This window comes from Neomonachus schauinslandi, chromosome 11, assembly GCF_002201575.2.
Source record: "Neomonachus schauinslandi chromosome 11, ASM220157v2, whole genome shotgun sequence".
Lineage (NCBI taxonomy): Eukaryota > Metazoa > Chordata > Mammalia > Carnivora > Phocidae > Neomonachus > Neomonachus schauinslandi.
The window spans coordinates 13,834,053-13,844,392 of NC_058413.1; the positions used below are offsets into that span (position 1 = coordinate 13,834,053).

Below are 10,340 nucleotides of genomic sequence, written 5' to 3' on the forward strand. Positions count from 1 at the left end.
TCACAAATTAGAGAAAGCAAACTAGAAACAGGGATATGTGAGATATTATTAAACATGAAAGAACATTCATTTCTGTTCATTCTTACTTATCAAGTCTTAATATCACAAATGTGTTTGAAGTTTGAAGCATATTATTATTGAAAGACTGTATTTCCTGTTCCTCCTTTAAAGCTGCTATATCTGAAAGAGTATGCAGAGAAGGAGATTATGTATTTACAAATAACATACATTTATAAAAATATGTGTGACAAATATTGATATATAAATATATATGTGTAAAAAAGACATTCTTTATAGGGTTCAGAGTGGCATGTGAGGTTGCATTAATATTCCTGAGCCTTCATGAGCAGTCAAATATATCATAAAGGCTGAGTGACATATGATACAAAACAGGACTCCAATATTTATTAAATATAAAAAGCTGAGGAAAATAATAGAATGGAGCCACATATCTTAATTTTATAATCATTGAATTGGCAAAATTAATCAGAATCATGTCAAATCTAGAGAGAGGTATATTTGAAGAGTGTTGAAGGAAACTATCATATTAATAACATACTTCAGGACTCACAGCATCAATGAAGTGGTCATTAAAAATTGAGAACAAAATATTCTGCAGTAACATGAAAAAAAAAACACAGAATGTATATGATGAGAAATATTTATTTTTGCTTAAAATATACCAGAATATCACATAGTACCATGAATTAATTTGCTTAAAATATTCCATAACATCACACAGCACACTGTAAATCAATTCTTTTATTTTTTTGCAGATAAATCTTTTCACACTTTCCCTTCTCTTCATTCATGATCATGAAGCTGAATAACATGAATACATTTTTCTGCTGGGGTTGATCCAGGATCCTGTTGGGAAGAAAACAGTGTTTGTCACTTTCTTGCGCTTGTATTTGGGGATGTTGTTGAGTAACTTTCTGATGATTGCTACTATCAAGAACAGTCGGCAGCAAGGGAGTCCAATGTCCTTCTTCCTTTTCCACCTATCCTAACCTGACACCTGTTTCTGTACTTCCGTAGCCCCTAGAATGATTGTGGATGCACTTTTGAAGAAGACCCTATCTCTTTCAGTGAGTGCATGAGACAAGGCTCTTCATCCCATTTCTTTGGCTGCCTGGGGTTCTTCATCCTTATCCTCATGGCTGCTGACTGCTATGTGGCCATCTGTAAGCCCCTGCACTACACAACCATCATGAGTCGACAGGTCTGTGAGGTGCTGGTGGCTATGGTGTGGGTGGGGTCCTGTGCGCATTCTTTAGCTCACATGTTTCTGGCCTTGAATTTAGCCTTCTGTGGTCCCAATATGATCGATCACTAGTTTTGTGACTCGCAGCCCTCGCTGAAACTTGCCTGAGCAGACACCTATGTGATCAACCTACTCCTGGTGTCCAAAAGTGGGGCCATTTGCCCACTGAGTTCTGTCCTGCTGATGTGCTCTTACGTTACCATCTTGCATTCACTAACCACCACAGCGCTAAAGGGAGGAGAAAAGCCCTCTTCTATATCGTGATCTTCTTGTTCTTTGGGCCTTGAATACTTATATACACACATCCTGGAACCACCTTCCCCCTGGATAAGACGATAGCTGTGTTTTATACACTTGGAACACCTTTGTTCAACCCTCTGATTGACACTCCGAGGAATGCAGAACTGAAATTATGGAGCAAGAAGTGGATTTCAGATGACTAAAGATGAAAGGAAGTTTCAAATCATTCTTCATAGTTTAGGGTTCATAGGTTTAGGAACCTAGAAGTCCCTAAAGAATATAATCTTCTTAATGTGGAGCTAATAGAATCCTGTCTTTGGACATGAGCACTATTTCCTTCAGGAAAGTGAGCAATATGAACACACACACTGGTTGGTGTGAAGTCACCTTTATGTAGAGGAATAGACAGCATAAGGTACAAACAGGTACATGAGGTCTGTATCCTTACTCACCATTGTCTCTGCCTGTCTTGCCTGCCCAGTCACTGGTGGTTTTGACCTGGTGCTTGCCCTGTCCCTCTTCATGTGGACTCCTGGTGTCCTCTGCTGTACAGTGTACCGCCCTGAATGTTTGCATCCACAGACTGCAGGCTTTCCCTCTTTCAGTTTCCTTTATTAGGCACTTCCGTGTCATCATAGCTGACCATGAACCTTCAGTTTAGTTGTTCTTCCTGACTTGATAGAAAGTATCAGATTCAAATAATTATAGGAGCTTCATGTTGTAAAGGACAATATGTAATCTAATAATCACCCCAACAATTCTTGGGGTTATATTCTGAAATCCCCTTTTTTTAAAGATTTATTTATTTATTCCCTAGAGACAGAGAAAGACAGAGATCACATGAGTGGGGGGAGGGGCAGAGGGATAATCTCAAGCAGACTCCCACTGATCATGGAGCCCGAGATGGGGATCCCATAACCCTGAGATCATGACTTGACCTGAAATCAAGAGTCAGACACTCAACTGACTGAGACGCCCAGGCGTCCCTATATTCTGAAATCTTACATGTTTACCTACATCCTTCTAGAACAGTAACAGAACTTGGTGAGAAAATTCATGTTTCTGAGGTTGTTCTTTGATATTAAGAAGGCTTTAATGGTTGGGTTTATATGCCTATTAGTATTCTTTTGGTAAAATCTACTTTATGCTCCTATCTTAATCCCTTCTAATTTCGGGGGTGTTAGGTTTCTTTTGAATCATACCAATTATAGTGATTTGTATATAATATTAATTATTATAATTATAACATAGATGACCCAAATTAAAGATGATATATTTATGTGGCAGAAGTAGAGAGTGTAAGCAGTAGATAGCAGTGAATTTTAAAATATTAATTACTAAAACAATAAATGAGATACCCCAAAAGCTGATATTTAGGTTTTGAAACAGAAATATTTACATCAGAGACATGGATTATGAATTCCCTTCCTTGATAAGGAAAAACTGGTCGTAGTAAAAAAAAAAAAATCACTGGTTGGCAGAGACTCAGGGATAAAGGAGAAGGGGTGAATAGGTGGAGCATGGGACATTTTTGGGAAGGGAAATTATTCTGTATGATACTGTAATGGTGGATATAGGACATAATGCATATGTCAAAATCCCTAAAACTTGACAACACCAAGAGTAAATCCTAATGTAAGCTATTGACTTCAGGAATACTGTACCAATATTAGTTCAGCAGTGGTAACAAATGTAACACCCCACTGCAAGATGTCAGAAAACAGAAATTGTGAGGGGCAGAGCATGTATTTGGGAAATCACTGTAGTTTTTGTGTAATGTTTCTGCAAACCAAATCTGTTTTAAAAAATAAAATCTATTTAAAAAACATATTCATGAGAATGTGCCATTCTGCCATTACATTTCTTTAAAATATTTTATTTGAATTTTTATACAAATTTATTATATAAGCCACATACTGATGCCCTGAAATCCTTTACAGTTTATGCTGGTATGCTATGCTAATCTCATTAGTGAATATAAAATATTATATTATCTGTGTGTAACTTCTTAAAAACTGAGATATTCTAACACTGCAAGAATGATGAATTTGAATTCTGTTACACCTCATGAAGAATTTGCAGCTGAAGGAATTTGCTACATTTAATACTTTTAAGTTTATATGCTTTTTTCTTTTCTGTTTATGTTTTCTTTTTTATAACATGCAAACTTTGTCAACATTTTCACATCAATAAACACAGATGTGGATATAATTTTTGCAAATAATTGTGTAATAAAAATGACTGGCATCTAAAAAGTTCTTGTCACAGGAAAATAATTTGCAAGTATGTGTGGTGATGGATGTTAGCTAGACTTACTGCAGTGACTATTTTGCAATACATTATGTTGTATACAAGAAACTAATATAATGTTATACATCATTTATATATCAATTTAAAAAAAAAGACAATGCTCTCGACTTATTTAACATGAAAGCCACAGTAATAAGCCCAAAGTGATTTCTGTGAAAGTTGTTGGTTTGATAGAATTCTAAAGTCTCCTTAACTTGGAATGGGTGTCTAGATTTGCAGCAGAAAACGTCATTAACCCTAGGTCAGTATTGTTTGCAAATAATAATTTTTATCACTAATGTTCTAAAGGAGAAATTCATATTATTAAGAAAGCATGATAATGAAAAAAATTAATAACCCTTATATAGAAGAGGCCTTTACAATGAATCTGCTGTTTAATTATCTGAACTTCTATTTCATTTTTAGAGACAGCTTTCTTTGTTCCAGCTGAGTAATTAAACAGTATAGAACATGCCTAGGAGAAAAGTTTTAATCTGGCAACAGTTTTGTTTCTTTGTAGATAACCACTGAGACAATCTGTCCACTTCCTCTCTGCTCTAACAGCTCTGGTTAATTTCACCTTCCTCATTACTTTTTTCTGCTCTTTCTACGGATTTTTATGGTGCCTCCAGACTGATTGTAACTCTTGCATTTTACTTAGATATTCGAAAATGCTTTCCGTATTTTTACCATCTTCCTTTTAATAAAATCCTGTTATCTAGCATCTTCTCTATAATGATACTTGCTGTGTTTTTTAAGGGAACTTTAAATTCTATGAAGCATGCAAAAAAGGTCTTTCTTAAACTTTGTAGAAAATCTTTTTCAGATGTCTCTTCTTTATTCCACTTACAAATTTTGATATATCTACCATGACATAGTGTATATTTTTAATTAATAAACTTTATTTTTAAGGAAGTTTTAGTTCATAGTAAAACTGAGCAATAAGTACAAATATTTTCCATATAATCCCTGTCCCCACACACAGATAACCTCTCCCAACAGAGTGATAACATCTGTTACCATCAAAGGAACCTACACTCACACATCATTATCTTCCCAAATATACTTTTCATTCAGGCTTCACACTTGATGTAGTACATTTTACGGGTTTTGACATGTATAAGGGCATGCATCCACAACCTTAGTAACATACAGATGTGCTTCCTGCTCTAAAAATCCTGTGTTCCGCCTATTCATTCTACCCTCCACACTAACCTTTGGCAAACACAGACATTGACATGTCTCCATTGTTTTGCCTTTTCCAGGATTCATATAGTTCCAATCACATAATATGTAGCCTTTTCAGATTGGCTTCTTTCACTTAGTAATATACATTTAAATTTCCTGTATATCATCTTGTTGCTTGATAGCTCATTTCTTTTTAGCGCTGAATAATAGTCCATTATCCAGATAAATCACAATTTATTTATCTATTCATCTGTGGAGGGACATCTTGGTTGCTTCAGAGGTTTGGCAATTATAAATAAAACAGCTATAACCATCTATATGCAGCCAATATGTGCTTGCAAAATGTACTTTAGTTTGCTTTTGTTGGTAGACCATGTCTTAATCTGTCTTTTGCTAGTTTTTTTTTTTCTTCTTATACCAGACAAAGTTTTCAATTCTGAATCCAATAACTTTGCACTTACTTATCAATTGAAGGCAGGTAGGGGTTTGTCAACATTTACATTTTATTATTCAGTCCCTTAGGTTTTATGGGAAACGTTTTATATTCTGGTTAATAACAAATAATTATGTTTTTAGCATCCTCAATTATTGACTCTTGCTCTGTCTTAATTAGGTATTACTATTATTTTTAATATGAATTCAGGAGAATTGATCGCTAGGAGTCACTTTAAAACAAGTTCTACTATACTGATTTCTTTGTTGCACAGCTGATTTCTGAATGCCACTAAAGGAAGTATAAATGAATGTTTTATCATAAAGGTACTCGTGATGATTTAAAGTCATTATTTTAGTTTAGATTTCAACTATGTCACTAGTGCAGAATGTATATCACTATGATGACTGGCATATAAGCCTAGGATTTTTAATAGAATTATCATTAAAATTATTTTGCCTTTAAAATTCACTGACGGAATAGTGTTGCCTTGTTTGCTTTGACCCAGACAGTTTTTTCTGCAGGTAACCATAACCACACCTCCTTAATACTCCACAAAATTAAGTTTTTAATTAATCCTGGTATGTGGGAATTAGGATTCATTTAGCTATTCCTTTAAATTCCTTTCTAATTCCTCTTTCTTTCATGCATTCTGTTCATGATAGCAGTAGAATATAAAGACTATCAAATATTTCTTAGCTCATTTAGTCACATCAAGCCCATTTTTTTATAAAGTTGCTTAGCTATATGTTTCCTCAAATTAATTGCATGCTTCCTTTGAAAATAATGTTTGACACCAAACTTTCCTCATGGCATTTTTTATCTCTGTATTTCTCAGAGATAGATTAAGGGATTGAACATAGGAGCAATGATGGTATAAAATAGAGCAAATACTTTGTCCTGAGGGAAAGGGGCTGGAGGTCGAAGGTAGGCAAAGATTGAAGGACCAAAAAATAAGATGACCACAGTGATATGAGACCCACAGGTGGAGAGGGCTTTGTGTCTTCCCTCAGCTGAGTGATGTCTTAGACTAAACAATATAATGACATAAGAAACAAACAAGACAACAAAGGTAACTAAGGCGACCATACCTGAATTGGCAACCACAAGGACCCCAGTGATGTACGTATCAGTGCAGGCAACTTTCAGCAAAGGGAAGATATCACAAAAGTAGTGATCAATTTTATTAGGACCACAAAATGGCAATTGGATTGTCATCAATAATTGAGGAAAAGAATGGAGACCCCACAACCCAAGCAGCTAAGACCAGGAGATTGCACCTTGTCCTCAAGATAAGCATGTAGTGGAGAGGTTTGCAGATGGCAGCATAACGATCAAAGGCCATGGCGGTAAGAATGAAGATCTCAATGTCTCCAAAGAAGTGCATGGCAAAGACTTGTAACATGCAGTTACCATAGGAGATGGTTTTTGTCCCCCCCTAGTAGGTCACCAATTAATTTGTATGTAATGCTAGAGGTATAGCAGATGTCCATAGTGGATAAGTGGCTGAGGAAGTAGTACATGGGTTGGTGAAAAAGAGGGCTGCATCGAATGGAGACAAGGATCAGTTTTCCTGCCAACAGGGCAACATAAGAGAATAAGAAGAGCACAAAGCAAAATATTTGTATGTTATGGTCATATGAAAGTCCTAGAAGTATGAATTCTGAGATGTTTCTCTGCCTCTCCATATACTTGAGTTTGCTGTATGTTACACACAAATGAGTTACGTATCTGAAGGAAATAAACAGAAATTTGGTGAAAATGTAACAGTATGAACACAATGATATAACTTTACTAAGAGTAGATTGACATGAATATTGTATTAATATAATTATTCTTAATTTCTTAAATTACGCTGTTTTATCTTGTTCTATTATCTTTGATTCTGTAAAAGTATTGTGTAATAATTCTTTAAGGGAATAATGGAAATGATTATGTATGTTACTCGATTTTACTGATAATGATTTTTAAATATTTAAATGATTTGTTTTGAAAATTAAAGACTATTCATTATTATTAATTATATTATTTAGATAAGAAAGAAGATTTATAAAAATTGTCCCAAGTCAAAAAATGTTGTGTTGCATATATCTTAAATGTGTACCTAATGCATGAGGTCAACTTTGCTATTTTCACCATTTTCTGATCAAATTCCATGAATTATCTGGGACTGAAACCTCAGGAAATGCAAATGTACCAGCCTGAACTGCTAAAGGTTAATATGTATAAAGCACATTCTTTTTCTGCTATGTGATCAAACATTGCCAATTGGTCATACTAAACCAATGGAATCACTGTTATTTTAAAAAGCAAAGAATGGGGAAAATTATACAGCAAAATAAAGAATGTCTATTCATGACTGAAATTGTGGAAAATAATTAGCAATTTCATTCATTTCTCCTATTTACAATTCATGTGTTAAAGAGAATTTTAAAAATGTAAATACTGTCATTGAAGTTTGTGATGACAATCATTAAAGGACAGATAAAATCATTAATTGGCCCAAATATGTTCAAATCATGCATATATCATGGCTCTTGCCAAAAATTTCGCATTTTATATGCAATCTAAGGAACTAAAATCAGTAAAAGGGGATGATACAGAAGATAACGTTAGTCAAACTTAATGGTCAGGTAGCACTCAGTGATATTTGTTGACACAAAATAAATGAAACATTCATGTATTTGCATCTTTTGTATCTTATATGTAATTTTAAGATATTATTTAATCAGTACAAAATGAGCTAAGAATAGAGAGAATTCACTTTGAGGAATTATCTTCCACATTGATGAGGAGTATCTGTCCCCAGTGGGTTTGAACAGCTAGTGCACTTTCTATATTTCTCTGGATCTGCTGGGACAGTCATATATAGGCCTCCAGGTGTCTATTTTTAAAAAACCCAGAAAGCTTTTGTAGCAAAGTTGTATAGAAACCATCAACAGTAGTGAATCTCAAAATTAATATCTATGTGTTTATAGTCCTAGAGAGTATTATATATAGATACATACATCTATACACATATATGTAGTAAATTTCTCTCTCTATTTTATATATATACTATCCCTCTTTATATATATTATGTTATATTATATTGTTATATATTATATTGTATATATATATAGAGAGAGAGTTAACAAAGAGGCTTTTAGAAAATGGTCCATACTGTAGGAGAGCAATTCTGCTTTAAATTATTATTCTAAATTCTAACTTCACAAAGGAGTAATTTTTAGTGTGTTCTACTTTTTTTTGAAAATAATGATGAGTTACAGAGTATTCAGCAGTTAACCTTGACTACTCTTTAGTTGAAAGGTTTTAGGGAGGTAGAGTTCATTGACCTATTTTCAATTCATTGCAAGTGATGCTGATTCTTTGTTAATGAGGTGGAAATAATGTTAATTTTTCAGATACAGTTATTTACCTAAAACAATTTGGTTTAAAAAGAGTCATTATACGAGAAGACTGCAAACAATTTAAAGGCAGAATTTACTTGACTAATCCAAATCTCTGATTTTATTTTTTTTTTAATTTTTTTAAAAGATTTTATTTATTTATTTGACACAGTGAGAGAGGGAACACAAGCAGGGGGAGTGGGAGAGGGAGAAGCAGGCTTCCCGCCAAGCAGGGAGCCGGACGTGGAACTCCATCCCAGGACCCTGGGATCATGACCTGAGCTGAAGGCAGAAGCTTAACAACTGAGCCACCCAGGTGCCTGAAATCTCTGATTTTAAAAAGAAGAAACTCAGTTCAAGAGAATCTAAGCATTTCTCAAGATCAGGAAGTAATACATTGTGAATGCCTGAAAAAAAGAAATCCTGATTCCCCCTCAATTGGGACTAATTTCATGGAAGAGAGCTGAATGGGATGATGATGGGTGTCATCAGAAAAGCATGAAATGACTATTCTGAACCCATATCTGAGTAAAAAAGAATATGCAAGATGATGGGTGAACAGACACCCAGTCTGTCTTTCTGAGTATTTATGGAAATAAAGATAATATGGACTATTTAACATAAATGTTATAGGGATTTATCATTCTAAATCATTTTAAATAATTTTCCTTCAGTTTTACCAACATGTAAATTGCTTAAATCAGGATTCTTCCTTGTTTCTAGAGCATGATTGGCAGTGAATCCACAATAGTGCTACATACCTATCTCACCCTGTAGCCTGAGGGACCATTATACATGATCGCTGCAGAAAGCAGATGTAAAAGGGAAAAAGAGAGGAGAATTATTGTCATGAAAACATTTTGGTGGAGAGATATTATGGACTCCTCTTAGGTAAAACCTGAAGTAACAGTTGATGCATAAAGAACATCAGGCAACCACTGAACAAGTGGTTAGAACAGTAGCAACACAGGAAGAGGGAGAAACATTGAGGTGTCTTAAAGAAACTGACCAGTGCAATCCTTGAGCGAATTGCTTCATCTCTTTAAATTTCATCTTACTCTTTTTACAATTAAGAGATCATTACAAAATTCAGAATTTTAATGAGGAATACATGAGGTAATATGAAATAGCCAGAGACACGTGTGGTTCAAAATGGATTAGTTTAGAACCACAGAAAGTGTCATGTACCCACACGTAACCAAGGCCAGTGGAAAAATAAAAATATATATATTCATAACATGGATTTCTAACTGATCAGGTAAACTTCAATTTCAACAATTTGTTGAGGAAAACATTTAGGTTAGTTGGATGGCAGATTGGTCCTCTTAGGGAATGCTTAACACTAACCCTTAGCCTGATTTTTTTGCACTATAAAAATATAGTTAAATGATTGCTTTATTTCTTTGGTAATACTAAATAAAAATTCTGAGTGCACTTTTGGTTAAACTATCAATATAGGAATAGAGGCTCTTATGTTTAAATTAAAGCTTCCATCATGGGTGCCTGGGTGGTTCAGTCAGTTAAGCTGCTGCCCTTA

General features: G+C 34.4%; 2 pseudogenes; one reads left to right on the top strand and one right to left on the bottom strand.

Annotated features, from left to right (window-relative positions):
* Positions 1–830: 830 nt before the first annotated feature.
* LOC110576098 lies at positions 831–1,707 on the top strand (annotated as a pseudogene).
* A 4,467-nt stretch (positions 1,708–6,174) lies between these two features.
* On the bottom strand, positions 6,175–7,102 carry LOC110576096 (annotated as a pseudogene).
* Between the last annotated feature and the right edge of the window lie 3,238 nt (positions 7,103–10,340).